Below are 15713 nucleotides of genomic sequence, written 5' to 3' on the forward strand. Positions count from 1 at the left end.
AACAAGACTGACCTTAAAAGAACACTTTACTTTTACCCAGTACTTTGCAAGTACAGACACATGGGTTTTGTGATTCCTTAGAACCCACAATAGCTCAGTTAGGTAGGACTCTTAAAGATTTAAGAGTCTGTGGCCCTCTCCACTCCCTGGATTTAGCTAGACCCTGCTGTTCAAGGGACCACTCCTTATGTAAGAATTTTTATAATTAATTTTTATTAGAAAAATAGTTTCATAGAATCAGTTTATATTTCTCAAGCTTCAGCATAAAGAACATATTCAAAGATGATTACAGTCAAATAAAATAACTTATCCCCATTAAAATAATAAACACTACTAAGGTGGGCTAGCTCCACCTTCTTCTTTCTCTTCACTTACATTCTCCTGCAAGCCACATGCTCGAACCATCAAGTTCTGTCTTTCTCCCATCATCATGGAATCGACTTCCAGATCAGAACTTCTTTCACATAACCCATCATCCATTTTCTACATTCTCTAACTCCTCCCTTCTTCTTGACACTTAATGACTGTTAACCAATTAGTCTCAAAGAGCTGTAACACTTTCTTCTTCCCTCAATTCCCGTGAAAGTACAGGTGTTTTATCTCTTCTCCAATTAGCTCAGAATGTTGAGTCTTTCACGGGCTCCTCGGTTCGGCCTTCAGTTTTATCTCGAACCACGCTGTATCGATCTTCAGAAAAACACTCTCATAGCACTTAGAAAAACATCATCTTCACACAGAACCTGTCTGACTCCATCTTACATTTCTCTGAATACATATCCCATACTGCCTCAACTCCATGACACTGGAGTTGAAGCACAAACCATTCCTTTTTTCCCTGTTTCTGGTGTCCTTTTGTTATGGTAGGGACGTGGTGGCGCTGTGGGCTAAACCGCAGAAGCCTGTGCTGCAGGGTTAGAAGACCAGCAGTCGTAAGATCGAATCCACGCAACGGAGTGAGCTCCCATTGCTTGTCCCAGCTCCCGCCAACCTAGCGGTTCGAAAGCATGCAAATGCAAGTAGATCAATAGGGACCACCCTCGGTGGGAAGGTAACAGCGTTCTGTGTCTAAGTCGCACTGGCCATGTGACCACGGAAAATTGTCTTTCGACAAAACGCTGGCTCTATGGCTTGGAAACGGGGATGAGCACCGCCCCCTAGAGTCGAACACGACTGGACAAAAATTGTCAAGGGGAACCTTTACCTTTACCTTTTGTTATGGTGCTCCTTCATATACTGGCAACAGGAATTTAGCAAGAAGGTGGGATGTGCACTGAGCGTTTGAGGTGGGCTTTTTGCTACCGTCCTTTTGCCCCTCTACACAGTTTTGAGTGTTGCCATTTACAAAGATTCCATATTTTCACAGAGAATAACCTGAAGAACTACTGTTGCAGGTAAGCTTTCTTGAAGTGATTGCTCTCCTAGCTTTTCCTTAGATAAGAGGTGGCCAACTGTGCTCCTCCATGTTTTGATGTGGGTAGTTTCTAACGCTTCAGCATTGACTGTGCTGACTAGGGTTACATGGAGCTTTAAAACAAAACCACCTGCAGATCCACAGTTGCCTAGCCCTAGCTTAGATCATTAAAAATAACTTTCCTAGAATCTCAACATCCCATATTCTGGCAGTCATTATTTGGCTTCTCATTATGGCTTTTCCCAGCTAATACTTTGCTTATCTAGCCTACCTACACGTTGTAGGTTACAAAAGCTAGAACAGAGATAAGACTGATGAGGGCTAAACCAGATTGAAAGGTTGATACAAAATATGAAAGAATATATGAAAATATGAAAGAATATGTGAAAATAATGGAATAAAGAAAACGGTGGAGGTCCAGGACTGATAAAAAATGTTTTAAAGAGAAATCAATATATTTTCTCTTATTTAAAAACTAGTTCTTTTGGCAGAGTATCTTTGGAGGCAGGCCAACAGCCTCACTATTTCTTAACTCTGTTAGCTATGTGCAACAAGAGTCAAGAGCACAAATAACTAGTATTCAACATCTAGCTGTTTGCATAATAATAGAAATTGATCCCCCCCCAAAAAAATCCAATCCATTGGCACTAATACTGTTGAAATATACCTTAATAATCATAGTAACCTACAGCTATCTTTCTTTGTACGTAGGTAGAACAGGGTTAGGATACAGTAATGTTTTCACTATCAGGAATAGACCTATTGTTGGATAAAAGTAACCATTCGCTGCCATGATAGCAGAAAGTCCTTCTGCTTCTCACATTGTTTTTATTATCCTGCATAAGCATGCAGCAGTAGATACTGTGCAACAACCCAATTCAGCATTCCATAAGGCAACTCAAAAATAGGGAGACCTCCTCAAATATAACTTTGAAACTTGACCTCATCAGCACCAGGTTTGGCACAGATGTAGCAGACAGGCTGCTAGATAAATGGTTTTCAAGTTGATTTTTTTTAAAAAGTGAAGCTTCCCCACCCCTCATGCAGACAATGGCAACCTTTCTTTCTTTTTTAATACACAAAAGAAAATAAACCAATAACACATTTACAATACATAACATTAAATCAACTACACTTAAAATACATTTCTCATATCCACATTTCTCCACCAGTGCCCCTTCCCCCTCAGGAATAAGTTTATATTCTTTGTTCCTACATTTCATATCACCCAAATTGTCTTCAGAAACACACTGATTCTTCTCCCAGTGTATACCCCCTCCCTTTCCAAAATACATATTATAGAAATACATTACAAATTTCAGTCCCAGATAACCAGCCTTCCAAAGTCAGTAAAATGAGTACCCAACTTGCTGGGAGAGGCAGTGTATAGCCTGCATAATTAACTTGCAGACCACCCAGAGAGTGTTTTAAGTGCTATGAGATGGTATATAAGCAGTATGTTTTTCTTTCTTTCTTTTTTTCTTTTTTCTTTTTGCTTTCCAGTTCTTTGCCATTATTAACCTTACCACTGTAAACATTATAATGATTAGTTCCTTTTCGTCTCTCTTCACTTGATTATTGTTAACCATATTCAGTAAAGCAATCATTGGAGACATTTGAATATCTAATCCTAATTTCCTTAAAATCCAACATCCATTATTATTTATCTTCCTTATTTCACAAAACCACCACAGATGTAAATATGTCCCTTCTTTTTTGCACCTCCAGCACAGAGATGATACATTTTTTTATTTAATATATTCAACTTCACCAGTGTTAGGTACCATCTCCACACTACCTTGTAACAATTTTCTTTAACCCTTATGGGCATATTCTTCATAATTCTCTTATTCCACATTTTACTCCAGTCTTCCCCTTTAGTTTCTTTAACCAAATCTTCCTGCCATTTATCTTTTAACACTCATGGATCATGTCCAAATTGTACTAGCAATTTATATATTTTGCTTCTTTTTCAGTGCTTCAAATTTCTGTCTTTTTAAAATAATTTCTTCAATTTTTGTCATTATTCTACCCTCTTCTTCCTTTCTTTTTTTATTCTTTTGTGCATCTTTTTAATAGAAGTATGTTTAACCATGAAATTCCCTCTTCCTCCACTACCTCTTTTATAGAATCTCTGTCTTTCATCTTTTCCATTCAGTACTTTATCTTAATAAACCCCGTATCCTTTACTACACTTTTTAATTTCCTTTAAAGATCTTCTGGAAAAGAATTCATTTTAATATTGGACCTTCTGGAATTATCGCTGATTCGCTCATCCAGGCTGCTTATCCTGCTTTCATTTGCTTCTGCCCTGTCCCCCAGCTTTTTAATTTTCTGTTTAACAACTCCTTTGTCATTCTTGAAACTTGATCCTGAAGCTTATTAATGCTCATTTCAATAGACTTGGCTTGTCTCTACTTGCTCGAACACCTGACCCATTTTTCAGGACATGTCCTTCACAATCTGCGTCAATTCGTCCATTGTTTCCTATTTGTTTTGTTTTTCTTTGGGTTGGACTGGCGAAACTACCCTCGTCAAGCATTCCAAACTGCAATCCGATGGTTTGTCAGAAGTTTTAACTAAAGCTTTATCTTTTGTCCAAGCTAGAATTTTAACAGCCTTATCTTTCCTCTTTGGCATAGAGAAAAATAATTAGGATTAAATATTGTTGTTGAGAGCTTTTCATTAAAAGCAGGGCTCTAAAAAACTCTAATAGCTTATCAGAGTCTAAAGTGAAAGCAGTATTCAACTTTAAATCAACACAGTCTTTAGAGAATTTAACTAGATGTACACATTCCTTATCTTTCCCATCTTTCCCTCCGAAGGTTTATGCAGAAAAAAACAGTCTTCAGAAGGAAGAAATGCATTTTTAAAGTTGTTTACCATGTCGGTGATGCGAAGGTTCAGTTCTTAGCTGCTCAACCCTCCCGAGCAGAAGTGACATCCCATATTTTGTAAGTTCCATGTAATATTTATCTCTAAATATTTAATTACCTTTTCCAATCTTCCCTCAAATATACCTTTCATCTTTATCTTCCCATTTTCATTGTAACTTAACAATAGACATTCCAACTTCTCCCAAGTTACATTTAATCCAGTTATTTCCTCAAATTTTTTTAAATGTACTTTACTACTCTATTGTATCTGTTGGATTCATCTGCAAACAAATTTATCTTATTAATTTCCCTATAACCTATTCCTTTAGAATCATAGAATCATAAAGTCTATAAGGCCATCAAGTTCAATCCTCTGCTCAAGGCAAGAAAGCAGAGCAGATCAAAGCAGATCTGCCAGGTGGTTATCTAAATTTCTCCTGAACACCTACAGTGTTGGCACACTCAGTACCTCTTGAGGTGATTGGTTCCACTGCCATGCTGCTCTAACAATTAGGAAGCTTTTACTAATAGTCAAGCAAAATCTGGCTTCCTGTAACTTGAGCCCATTGTTGTGTGTCCTACACTCAGGGATGATTGTGAACAGACCCCACCCCTCCTCTGTATGACAGTCTTGCAAGTATTTGAATAATGCTCTCATATCTCCCCTCAGTGTTTTCTGAAAGCTAAAGATGCCCAGTTCTTTCCGGCTTTCCTCATAGGGCTTGGTTTCCATTCCCCTGATCATTCTTGTTGTGCTCCTCTGAACTCTAATTTCTTGCCATCCTTCTTGAAGTGCAGTGTCCAGAACGACTCAGTACGCAAGATGATATCTAACGAATGCTGAACATAGGAGAACCAGTTCCTCATGGGATTTGGAAATTATACTTTTCTATTAATATTTCTGTTAATATAGCCTAAAAAAGCATTTGCCTTTTTTGTAGCTACATCACACCATTGGCACATATTCAGCTTGTGATCTACAATATTCCAAGATCCTTATCACTCGTAGTATTGTTGAGCCAGGTATCCCCCATCTTGTAACTGCATGTTTGGTTTCTTTTTCCAAGGTGCAATACTTTGCACTTATCCTGGTGAATTTCATTCTGTTGTTTTCAGCCCAGTGGTCAAAGTCTATCAAGATCATTTTGAATTTTGTTTCTGTCTTCCAGAGTGGTAGCTGTTCCACCTAATTTTGCTACATCTGCAAATTTGATTAATATTCCCTGTATCCCCTGATCCAGGTCATTAACAAAACTGCTGAAGAGCACAGAACCTAGGAATGAGCCCTGGGGTACCCCACTTGTTGTCTCCTCCCAGTTTGAGAAGGAGCCATTAATTATCTCCCTCTGACTACAATTCTGTAGCCAACTGTGTATCCATCCGACAGTTATTCTATCCAGCCCACACCTAGTTAGCTTACTAATCAAATAAATAAGTAATCGGGATGTCATGGACCACTTTGTCAAAAGCTTTGCTGAAGTCAAGATATATAGTGTCATTCCCTCTGTCAGATAGGTTACCCAATTAAAAAACGAGATCAGATAAGTCTGGCTTCTAGTTATTACTGCTTTGTTTTCTAGGTGTTTGAATAGTAACCACTTTATCATCTGTTACAGAATTTTCCCAGGGGTTGTTGTCACACTGACAGGTCTGTAGTTCAGAGGTTCCTCCTTTTTGCCCTTTTTGTAGATAGGGACAACATTAGCCCTCCTCCAGTCACCTGACACCTCACCTGTTTCCCATGATTTTAAGAAAATAGCAGACAGTTGTTCTGGGAGTTCTGCAGCCAGTTTCTTCAATATTCCTGGATGCAGTTCATCTGGCCCTTGAGACTTGAACTCTTTCAAGGTTGTGAGGTATTCCTTGACTGTTTGTTTCTCAGTCTCCAACTGCAATCTTGTCCCCTCCACCTGCACTTCATATTTGTCTGGAGGGTCATAGTCTGTCCTTTGGGAAAAGACTGAGCTAAAATAGGAATTCAGTTCTGCCTTTTCTTTGTCCTCTGTTATCATTTTTCCATCTCTGTTGTGGAGCTGTGCCACTATGTCCTTTTTTGTCTTTTCCTAATCATGTACCTGAAGAATGCTTTTTTTCCTTTTAAGTGTATCTTGTTAGCCGCAGCTCATTCTCAGCTTTTTCCCTCCTAATGCCTGTAAGCAGCCCCTTATCTCCAAAGAGATTTATGGGGGTGCCGGAGACTGGGATGAGTACGAAATCCAGACAAACCTCTAACTGCTGAGCAGAGCCACTTAGGTCTCAGCCAGGTCCTGTCTAAACTTCTTCCTCAAAAGCCAATCCCCTTTATTAAGAAAGCAACACACACAGACAAATCCATGAGCTATACTCAGAATAATCTGGCTCTGAATCTTTGGTAGCAAACACACGTGGCCAATTAGACATTCAGCTAGTCTGTGCAAGAACTAATACATTCAGATTTAATCATTACTGCTTTATTGAAAAGAATTGCTTTAGAAAAGGTTTCAGTTGATAGTAATATAGTTTAGTGGTTACATTTTCATATCAAGACAAACGGAACACTCCACTCCCCCACTCCAGCTGGAAAAATAAAGAAATATACTAACTAATGAAAAACATAATACAGTCCATCTCACGTGTCTTGGGTCTTCATAGGTTGATGCTAGATGAAATCCAGTTAACTCCCATCAGTCCATGGTAGGAAAAATAGTCCATTAAGGGAAAAAGCACGTGTCTACCCTTTCTCAGTCCAACTCCATCTTTTTTTTCCAACTCCTTACTAACTTCCTTCTTCTTCCCAGAATTCTTCATAAGGAACACCCCCTCCTGGGTCTTGTTCCGCCTAACTTTCTCATGGAGCTTCAGTTGTTATCATACTTTGTGGCAGGATTATTTTGACTACGAAAGTCTCTGCTCTCTGCTCACCTTAGCAACGAGATAACCAGAGAGCGAAGCTTCTCTGAAACAGCATGTAAAACTTTCCTACTACAGAACAGACTTTAAATCAAAATGGATGCTATTGGGACAATCTTAGGACTACATATCCCATTCTAATACACATAAAAACACAAATCATCACAATGCCATCCTTGCAATTCCTTGCTACTTGTCTGTACTCTTCTGTGTCATTTACCCCGTGGCCCCTGCTTGTCTCACCAAACACAGGGCTCACAAATGTATCCCAACATGCCCTCTGACACACTGTCACCACTTGATCTCTTTATCAGCTTACCATTTTTTTCCGTATACACGACCCCCAATGTATAAAATGACCCCCTAATTTTGACCCTTGATGGAGGCGGAGGAACAGATAATGGGCAACTTCTCCTCCACTTCCGTCTCTTCCTCCTGCTGCTGTCTCTGCTGCCTGTCCAATCACATTCTCCAGTGCAACTGCTGGGGCTCACCTCTAGCTCACGTCGCTACCTTGTCCCCTGCCCTAAGGAGACTAGAGGAGGTGATCCGGCGGCGGGACCAGGAAGAGGTGCCCGAGTGCTTGTTTGCCTCCACCTCTGCCGCCTCCTGTGTCCACCACCAGAAGAGACAAGGCATTAATTTGAGCTGAGCCCATCGGTCCCACTGGAGATGGTGATTGGGCAGGCGGGAAGGCAGCAGCAAGATGCACCCAAGCGTGTTTGAATGTTCCCCCGTCTCCACCTCCTGCTGCTGCTCCTGCTGCTCCCTTTCCTCTTTACTTGTCGTTTCATTATCACTTTCTTATCTCTAATTTTTATAACTGTTCATTCCAATTCTTTTATATTTTCTTCTAATTCATGTATTATTTTATCTTGCTGTTCTTTAAGCATACATGCCATTTTGAATGGATATCATCTGGTGACAGCCTTCACAGTGCCCTATATTACTTTTGCTTGCCCTCTTTCTTTCTCATTTATTTCTCAATTCTCTTCCAAGTTCTTTTAGAAACCCTTCAATTATGTGTTGATGTCAGTAGATATTTGTGGCAATTTTCAATCTTACACCCTCTTTATAATCACATTTTACAGTCCCGTATTCAATCTAGCATGTTACAGTATTTGAATAACATTTATATCTATGTTATTTACCCCTGACAATAAGTCCTTAGATATAAGTATGTAATCTGTTCTTGAATATGTTTTATGTACTGATGAGTAGTAGAAGTTTCTTAATCACTTTCTATTTCCCTCCAAACATCCTTCAAATCTGCTTTATTAATTAATTTATTCAATGTTGTGTATTTACACCTCCTTTCTCCTTTTTGTAATCTTGTCTTATATTTAAACGTCTGTGGTCATATTGAAGTCCCCTGCTACTATCACATAACCTTTCCTTAATTTATCTAACCTGTTTGATATGTTTGTCAATAATTCTTCCTGTTTGTCGTTTGGTGCATAAACATTCAGTAAGGTGCATTCTTCTCTTTTTAGCTTACCTTGCATTATCATGTATCGAACCCTGTGTATCTTTTCCTATTTTTTAAATTTTAAATTCACATATTTTGGATATACAGATCACTATTGCCTGTATTTTGATGTACCAAACTATTTTACATATATTTCAGTCAACTTACCCATTTTTGTCTGCTTTGACTATATTCAACAATTTTTGTATTTTAGTTAGAGTGTATGTGTGGGTATTTAAAAATATATTATATAAAGGGGGAAAAAACCAAATTAAAATAGATGGTGGCAAAACAGATGATTATTCCAGGATTCTTGAAATCATTAGACATGGGGACTGTGGCGATCTCCTCTGACGTCCCTATTCCCCAACTAGGTTCTCGCTCTTCTTTCTTCATCGCTGCCCCCAGATATTAATGCTTTAATATCAATAGAGTATGGAGACTTGAGTGCTGTTCAAAACTTAAGTCTTTTATTTGATCAGGGAAGTAAATAAACAATGAATATTCATGGGATAAATCACAGGTTGCCAATCACTTGTATTTGAATCAAATCTGTTATAACTTTAAAACTCTTTTAACCCTCAGTTTCAATCTAGGCTCTTACAGATTTCTAACTCACTTTCCAGATACTTTTAAGTTACAAACAGTCTGTCTCTACCAGAATCTCTACCATACACCAGTCTTTATATCCAGCTCCCTCCCCCCTTGGCTCCACCTTCTGTCCACTCCTTGGCTTCTTCTTCAATGTTCTACGGTGACAGACAGGCAGGGCTAGTCACTACACAGCTCCACCCTTAAAAAGTTGTTTCATGGGATAAAACCTATAGTTGTTTACCCTCATGAACAACAAGGAAGTACACCAACAACTTTACAGCATTATAATCAAACCTTACCACCTTTGAACATATGTAATAATTAAACAACTTATATGCTCGCTATGCATTAAACCTTGCTGAATTGCACTAGTCACTAGTTCAATTACAGTACTCTCCATTTCAATCATATATACAGGTGCTTACCCAACAACATCACATAGCACTTCTAATACATACATTTTTTCCTCATTGAAAACACAGCATATAACATTTAACATGGTACAATTAACATTCTATTGCATTTGCCATTTTACCAAAGTCCATTCCCTTCGTCTTCAGTCTAAAGGCAGACTGCTGCAGCATTTTGAGTCTCTTTTGTCCCAGTTTTATTCTTTTCAGTCCAAGTATTGTGGCATTTGAGATCTCTTTCAACAACGTGATTTTGTCCTTTTCGCAAGCCCATAATTCTAGTTCTGTTGGAGTGGTAGTGCTTATAAAGGAAATGTCCTACCCTCTGGCGTGGCTTGAGATGTGGTGAAGTCGACCTCCCTCTGCACTTCCATGATACTCACAAATCACTGATGGCTGGGATCTCTCGCCAACCTACAGCTTCCTTCTCCAGACCGTACTTGGATGAAGGATCTTGCAGTCATCCGCCTGGCTCGGTGCGGCTCCTGTTTCGAATCCAGACCCCTCAGCTATGGTGATGTGTGTCTGGCACTCGGGACTTCTCCGTACACGGTCTGCCAATGGCATGGTCTTCCATCTCTCTTTCCACCATGTTATTTTAGCTGCTCTACAGTTTCACCTCTCCCGCTGGAGCAGATATTGTGATGCTCTTGGCTAAACTCTTTAGGTAGGGCCTAGCAAGATCAAGCCTAAGTCTCAACCCTTTTGCATTTTGCACCACTGGCAGGGCTAAGCTACGTTTCTACCTGTTTAGCTTTTTATAGGTCACCCCTCTACCTTTCCAATGTGGCCATGCATGTTTTCTCTTGGGCTCTTCCCTTCTCTTATATTGACCAAACTTCACTTTCTGGCCCCAAAGTTTGGCTAGACAGACTCAAGATGCTCTAAGGTGTAACCGCCTGTGAGCGTGCATCCCCGGTGTCAACCCTGTGCACACCTTTGGCTACTCCAGGCTTGTTGGAGAAAACCTGCTTGTACTTCATAAGCACGGCTCCTGTTTCTCTGTGTTGTTCTGGGGAAAATGAGTGACTGGTTTGGACCTCCTCTGGGGTGTATTTGGGTCCACCCCTCCCTTCCCCATAAGGTAACTTGAGATTTTAACTGTCTGCTTCTTTCAATGCCAGCAAGACAACATAGTAGGGCTTAATCACATTCCCATGGACTACTGTCCTTCCTGACTCTCCCTCCAACAGTTTAATGTAATATACCTCGTTCACTTGGGATGTTACTTGCATCCTCTTGGACGGGAAAGAGGTTCCTAAAAACGTGACGAACTCAGAAGCAAACCCCATGCAACACGTATACATCAGCAGTGCATCTCCAGTGGTCTGAGTCTCAATATTTCTCAGGTGAACTGCTTTGGGATAACGTGTTGCCCAGTCAACGATATTCAGAATGAATCTGTTTCCCCTCAGGGTAACTCTGGGCAACAGTCCAACTATGTCTAATGCATTGGACTGGGTTCAAAATGTCACGTAAAGGACACAGCTTGGCGTCAGTTTTGTCACTGCAATCCCCTTGCCTCTGACCTCCTTCAAACCTCTGGTGAAATTCTTTTATCTGCTCCTCCATTTCAAGCCAGTAAAAGTTTTGGGCAATTTTTTGTTTAGTTTTTGTGATGCCCAAATGAGCTGAAAAGGTACCAGTGTGCCCCCATTCCACTATCCTCACTCAATATTTGAGAGGCACAACCAGCTGCTTGTGGTGAGTCTCCCCTCCCCTTCTGGGATTCACTATGGTCTCTCTAAACAAAAGGTCTTTTTCTAGGAAGAACCTTTCTGGACTCTCGGGTTAACTGACCTTTGCCAACTTTCTAAAAATATTGATCCAGCGTGGGATCTGTTCTTTGTTCCCTTTTAAATGTGTTTTCTAGGGGAATCTTAATTGGTATTAATTCAGCTGTAGAATCCTCTGCTCCCACCAGCTCTGTTTGAATTTCGCCCTTATCCTCTGCTTTGCCTTCTTTCTGTTGGGAGCGAGTCTGCACTAAAACACTTTTGACATGCTCAGTGAGATTGATCCCAAATAAACAGGGCGCAGGCAATAGCTCCGCTATACCTGTTCTCCATAATCCTTTCCAATCTTGATAACTTATAGGTACCTCAGCCACTGGCATGGTTATTATTTCTGTACCTATCCCTTTAACTGTCAGGCTTTGATTTTTCAATATGTACTCTGGAGGGATTATGTCTGGATGGTACAAAGTAACTTGAGAGCAAGAGTCTTTCAGAGCCATACATTTTGTCTCATTTACGTAAATGCTGTCTCCAGAACTTTTAAAAAGCTCTTGGTTGGATTAAGTAGCAATGGAGGAGCTCAGCCTCAGGTAGCTGTTCTGCTTGCCTTTCCTGACCCTTTGCCCTAGCTGCACTTGTATTATGAGTTACTGTTTCACCATTCTCTGAGGTAACTTTGTTTTGCTGTACACAGTACACTGACTTAGGCTTGAGTAAATTTAAATTGGTCTTTCGACCCCCTTTTTTGGCTTTAGCACTTTGTGAAATGAAATGGCCTTTCTCTCCGCATCCAAAACAAGATCCGAATTTTTCTCTTCTGAACTAAGGGTTTTATTTCCCCTCCCTTCCCAGTTCTTATTTTTATGCTGGCTCAGTTCTGTGGGCTTGCCTACAGAATTGCCACCACTTGCCTGCTGGTTCCTGACGTAACCCTTGGGATCCTTTTTACTGTCATCCCAGGTTTTTTCCCACTTTTACCTCAGAAAAATTTGGGTTTTTAACATGTGAAATAAAATCTGTGACTTCTGGTTCCTGAACAATTTTGAGCTTTTTATCTCTCACTAGGTATCAGGTCTCCAAGTAGAAGTGAATAGAAGTGCTCTAGCCCCATGATGTTCTTAATAGCTTGTACAGACTCAACTCCTTCATGTTGGAGCCATTTGTCAAGATAGTTGATCAAGTTTGCCCCCAATTGAAAGTAGGTTTCTTCAGGTTTTTTGTCAGTGCCCCGAACTTCCACCTCAAATGCTCAGCATTGATGCCAAGCCGTGAGAATACCAACTTTTTAAATTCTTCAAAATCTCTCACTAAATCCAATAACATTTGGGTGTATATATCTACTAACTTGCCACTTATCTGGGACCTCATTACAGTCCGACATTCTGATCCCCTCACTGCAAAATCTTCACATGCATGCTTGAACAGAATCATGAAAGATTCAGAATCATCGCCCTTTCTAAATACAGGGAGCCTTTTAAGGTCTGACTTGGACAAATGTCTTTCTTCTGAATTAGGTTGGCTGTTGTTGTTGTTGTTGTTGTTGTTGTTGTTGTTGTTGTTGTTGTTGTTGTTGTTGTTCTTCTTCTTCTTCTTCTTCTTCTTCTTCTTCTTCTTCTTCTTCTTCTTCTTCTTCTTCTTCTTCTTCTTCTGTCAGCTCCAACCTCCTTAGTTCAAATGACATCCTTACCTTTTCCAGGGCTATCTTTTCCTTTTCCTTCTCCAGGCCCAACTTTTCCTTTTCCATTTCTAAATCCCGCTGTCTTTCCTCAGCCCAAGCTTGAATTTTTAGTTGTTTTAGCTTGTATTCTCGTACCTGTGCTTTCTCTAATTTCAATTTTCTGAATTCTATAGAATCCTCCCCCCTTGAGGTCTCCATTTCCCTCTCTAAGGTAATCCCTTTTTGAGTTTCTTCCCCCTCCTGATCTGAGTCATCTGCAACCTCAGGAGGCAACTCTGCCACCATTTTCCCCTGTGTGGAAGGCATGATTATTTATGATTGCTTCAGATTCAATTTCCAAGCCTCAGATTTAAAAGGTACACTTCTCTCTCTCTCTCTCTCTCTCTCTCTCTCTCTCTCTCTCTGTGAGTTATAGTCTGTGCAATAAAGTTGCTTCATGGCAATCATCCATTGTTAAGATACTGTGTTTAGACCTCTGGCTCCCAGTCAGGCCTTTAGCATGAGACAAAGTTTCTCCCTGCCTCTAGCTACCAAAATAAACAGAAATATCAGCTTTAACTCTTTCCGGCTTTTGCTGATTTGAGTCACCTCAGTTTCTCTGACCTTGGCCTCTGCTTTGTCCCCTCAGAACTCTCTCCTTTGAGCTCAGGACAAGCTAGCCAACTGGTCCTTTCCTTGCTTGAGGTACCCTTATGTCAGAAATGGTTTCCTCAAAGCCTATCCCTATCTTAGCCCCCCTATTTGAGCTTAGGAGCCTCCCCACTAAGCTTTTCCTCCTGAAAAGCTCTAGGGAGTTACCCACTCCATCCACTTCAGATCCCCTGACTAAAACATATTTTTTTCTGCTCTGGGAACCTTTCTGTTTTTAGATGTTACTGGATTAAATTGGATCCTGCCACTGGTCACCAATCTATGGCAATTTCCCTCTGAAGTCCCTATCTCCCCAGGCCTTCACGAGGTTTTCTCTCTTCTTTCTTCATTGCTGCCACTGGATATTAATGCTTTAATATCAATAGAGTATGGAGTCTTGAGTGCTGTTCAAAACATAAGTCTTTTATTTGGTCAGGCAAGTAAATAAATGATGAATATTAATGGGATAAATCACAGGCTGCCAATGACTTGTATTTGAATCACATCTGATATAACTTTAAAATTCTTTTAATCCTCAGTTTCAATCTAGGCTCTTACAGATTTATAACTCACTTTCCAGATACTTTTAAGTTACACATAGTCTCTCTCTACCAGAATCTCTCTCAGACTCCATACACACGTCTTTATATCCAGCTCCCTCTCCCCTTGGCTCCGCCTTCTGTCCACTCATTGGCTTCTTCAATGTTCTGTGGTGATGGACAGGTGAGGTTAGGGCTGTTCGCTACAGGGACAATTAAAAATCAAATCGTATTTGTCAGAAATCACTAATTCATAATATTTGTCATTTTGTATTCATCAGTTCTGAGGCTGTAACAAATATGAAGTGACAAATGTTTACCCTTCTTATTCATCCCTTCTTTGGGCCTATAGAACAAGCTATGCTTCCAGGATGGCAGTTCTGACAGCCTAGTTTTCTCTCTCTGCCTATGGGCCTGCAAAACAGCTGTTCAGTGGGCCCACTCTCTCTATCCCCACAGCCTGCCATGGCCCCCTTCCCACTGCCCCCATCACCTCCGTACCTTGTCCTGCACTGGACCCATAGTCAGAGAGAGCAGGCTAGCCTACCATAATAGTGCTTTCCTTTCCGGCAGCCTAGCTTCCATTGCAATGGAGGCAGCGGTGGCAGCAAGACAAGTTAGGGAGACAAAGGGGGTGGGGGTGGGGTTCTCAGTTCATTTTTTAAACTACAGCGTCTGGGTCTAAAAAACCCAGACAAACTGATTTCTGGTTCATCAAGAAACTTCTCCGTCTCTAGTAATTATAGGTAGAATTAGTCCATGGTAAGGATATAAAAGTATTGTGAACAGCCAATTTTGAGTTGTTCTCGTTTCCTACTGCTGCCCTTCATAACAATATTGTCTTTTCTAATAGGTTCTGACAAGAGACCCAAAGCGGTTCACAACATTAAAATTCACACAAATTAAAAACACAATAAGTTAAATATTAAAAGATAAATTAAACAATATATGATTTAAAATGCAATTGAAAGATTAAAACATGAAAACATTAAAAAGATTTGCTAAAATGGGGTTCAGGGATTCAGTTATAATTGTTAAAAGCCTGTCTGAAGTCATTGGTCTTTAGCTTTTTTTCAAAGGGATAAAAGGGAAAGGGCCATCTTGATCTCCCAAGGGAGAGTATTTCATAGCCTGGGAGCTGCCACAGAGAAGGCCCTCTCCCATGTCCCCATGAGCTGTACTTGTGCTGGCAATGGGACTGAGAGGAGTTTGCTGATCTTAATCACCGAGAAGGCGCATATACGGAGATATGGTCCTTCAGGTAGCCTGGGCCCAAGCTGTATAGTCCAGCTGCAGAGTTTTGCGCCAGCTGAAGTTTCCGAACCATCTTCAAAGGCACCACCACATAGAGTGTGTTACAGTAATCCAAATGGGATGTAACTAAGGCATGTGTCACTGTAGCCAGATCCAACATCTCAAGGAACAGGTGCAGCTGACACAGCAGCTTTAGCTGTGCAAATGCACTCGGCCACCGCCGAGACC

At 40.5% G+C, this 15713-nt stretch overlaps 1 protein-coding gene across 7 annotated transcripts in view; it reads left to right on the forward strand.

Annotated features, from left to right (window-relative positions):
- TDRD3 (tudor domain containing 3) overlaps window positions 1-15713 on the forward strand; it is a 267090-nt gene that overhangs the window by 221724 nt on the left and 29653 nt on the right. For 2 of the 7 annotated variants that reach the window (XR_013543718.1, XR_013543717.1), the window contains exon 13: window positions 4237-4365. The exons of the other annotated variants lie outside the window; for them this stretch is intronic. The gene's annotated coding sequence lies outside the window, so the exon portion shown is untranslated. The remainder of the gene's footprint in view (window positions 1-4236; window positions 4366-15713) is intronic. 7 annotated transcript variants of the gene reach the window in all.

The sequence above is a fragment of the Pogona vitticeps genome, chromosome 3 (genome assembly GCF_051106095.1).
Source record: "Pogona vitticeps strain Pit_001003342236 chromosome 3, PviZW2.1, whole genome shotgun sequence".
NCBI classification, from domain to species: domain Eukaryota; kingdom Metazoa; phylum Chordata; class Lepidosauria; order Squamata; family Agamidae; genus Pogona; species Pogona vitticeps.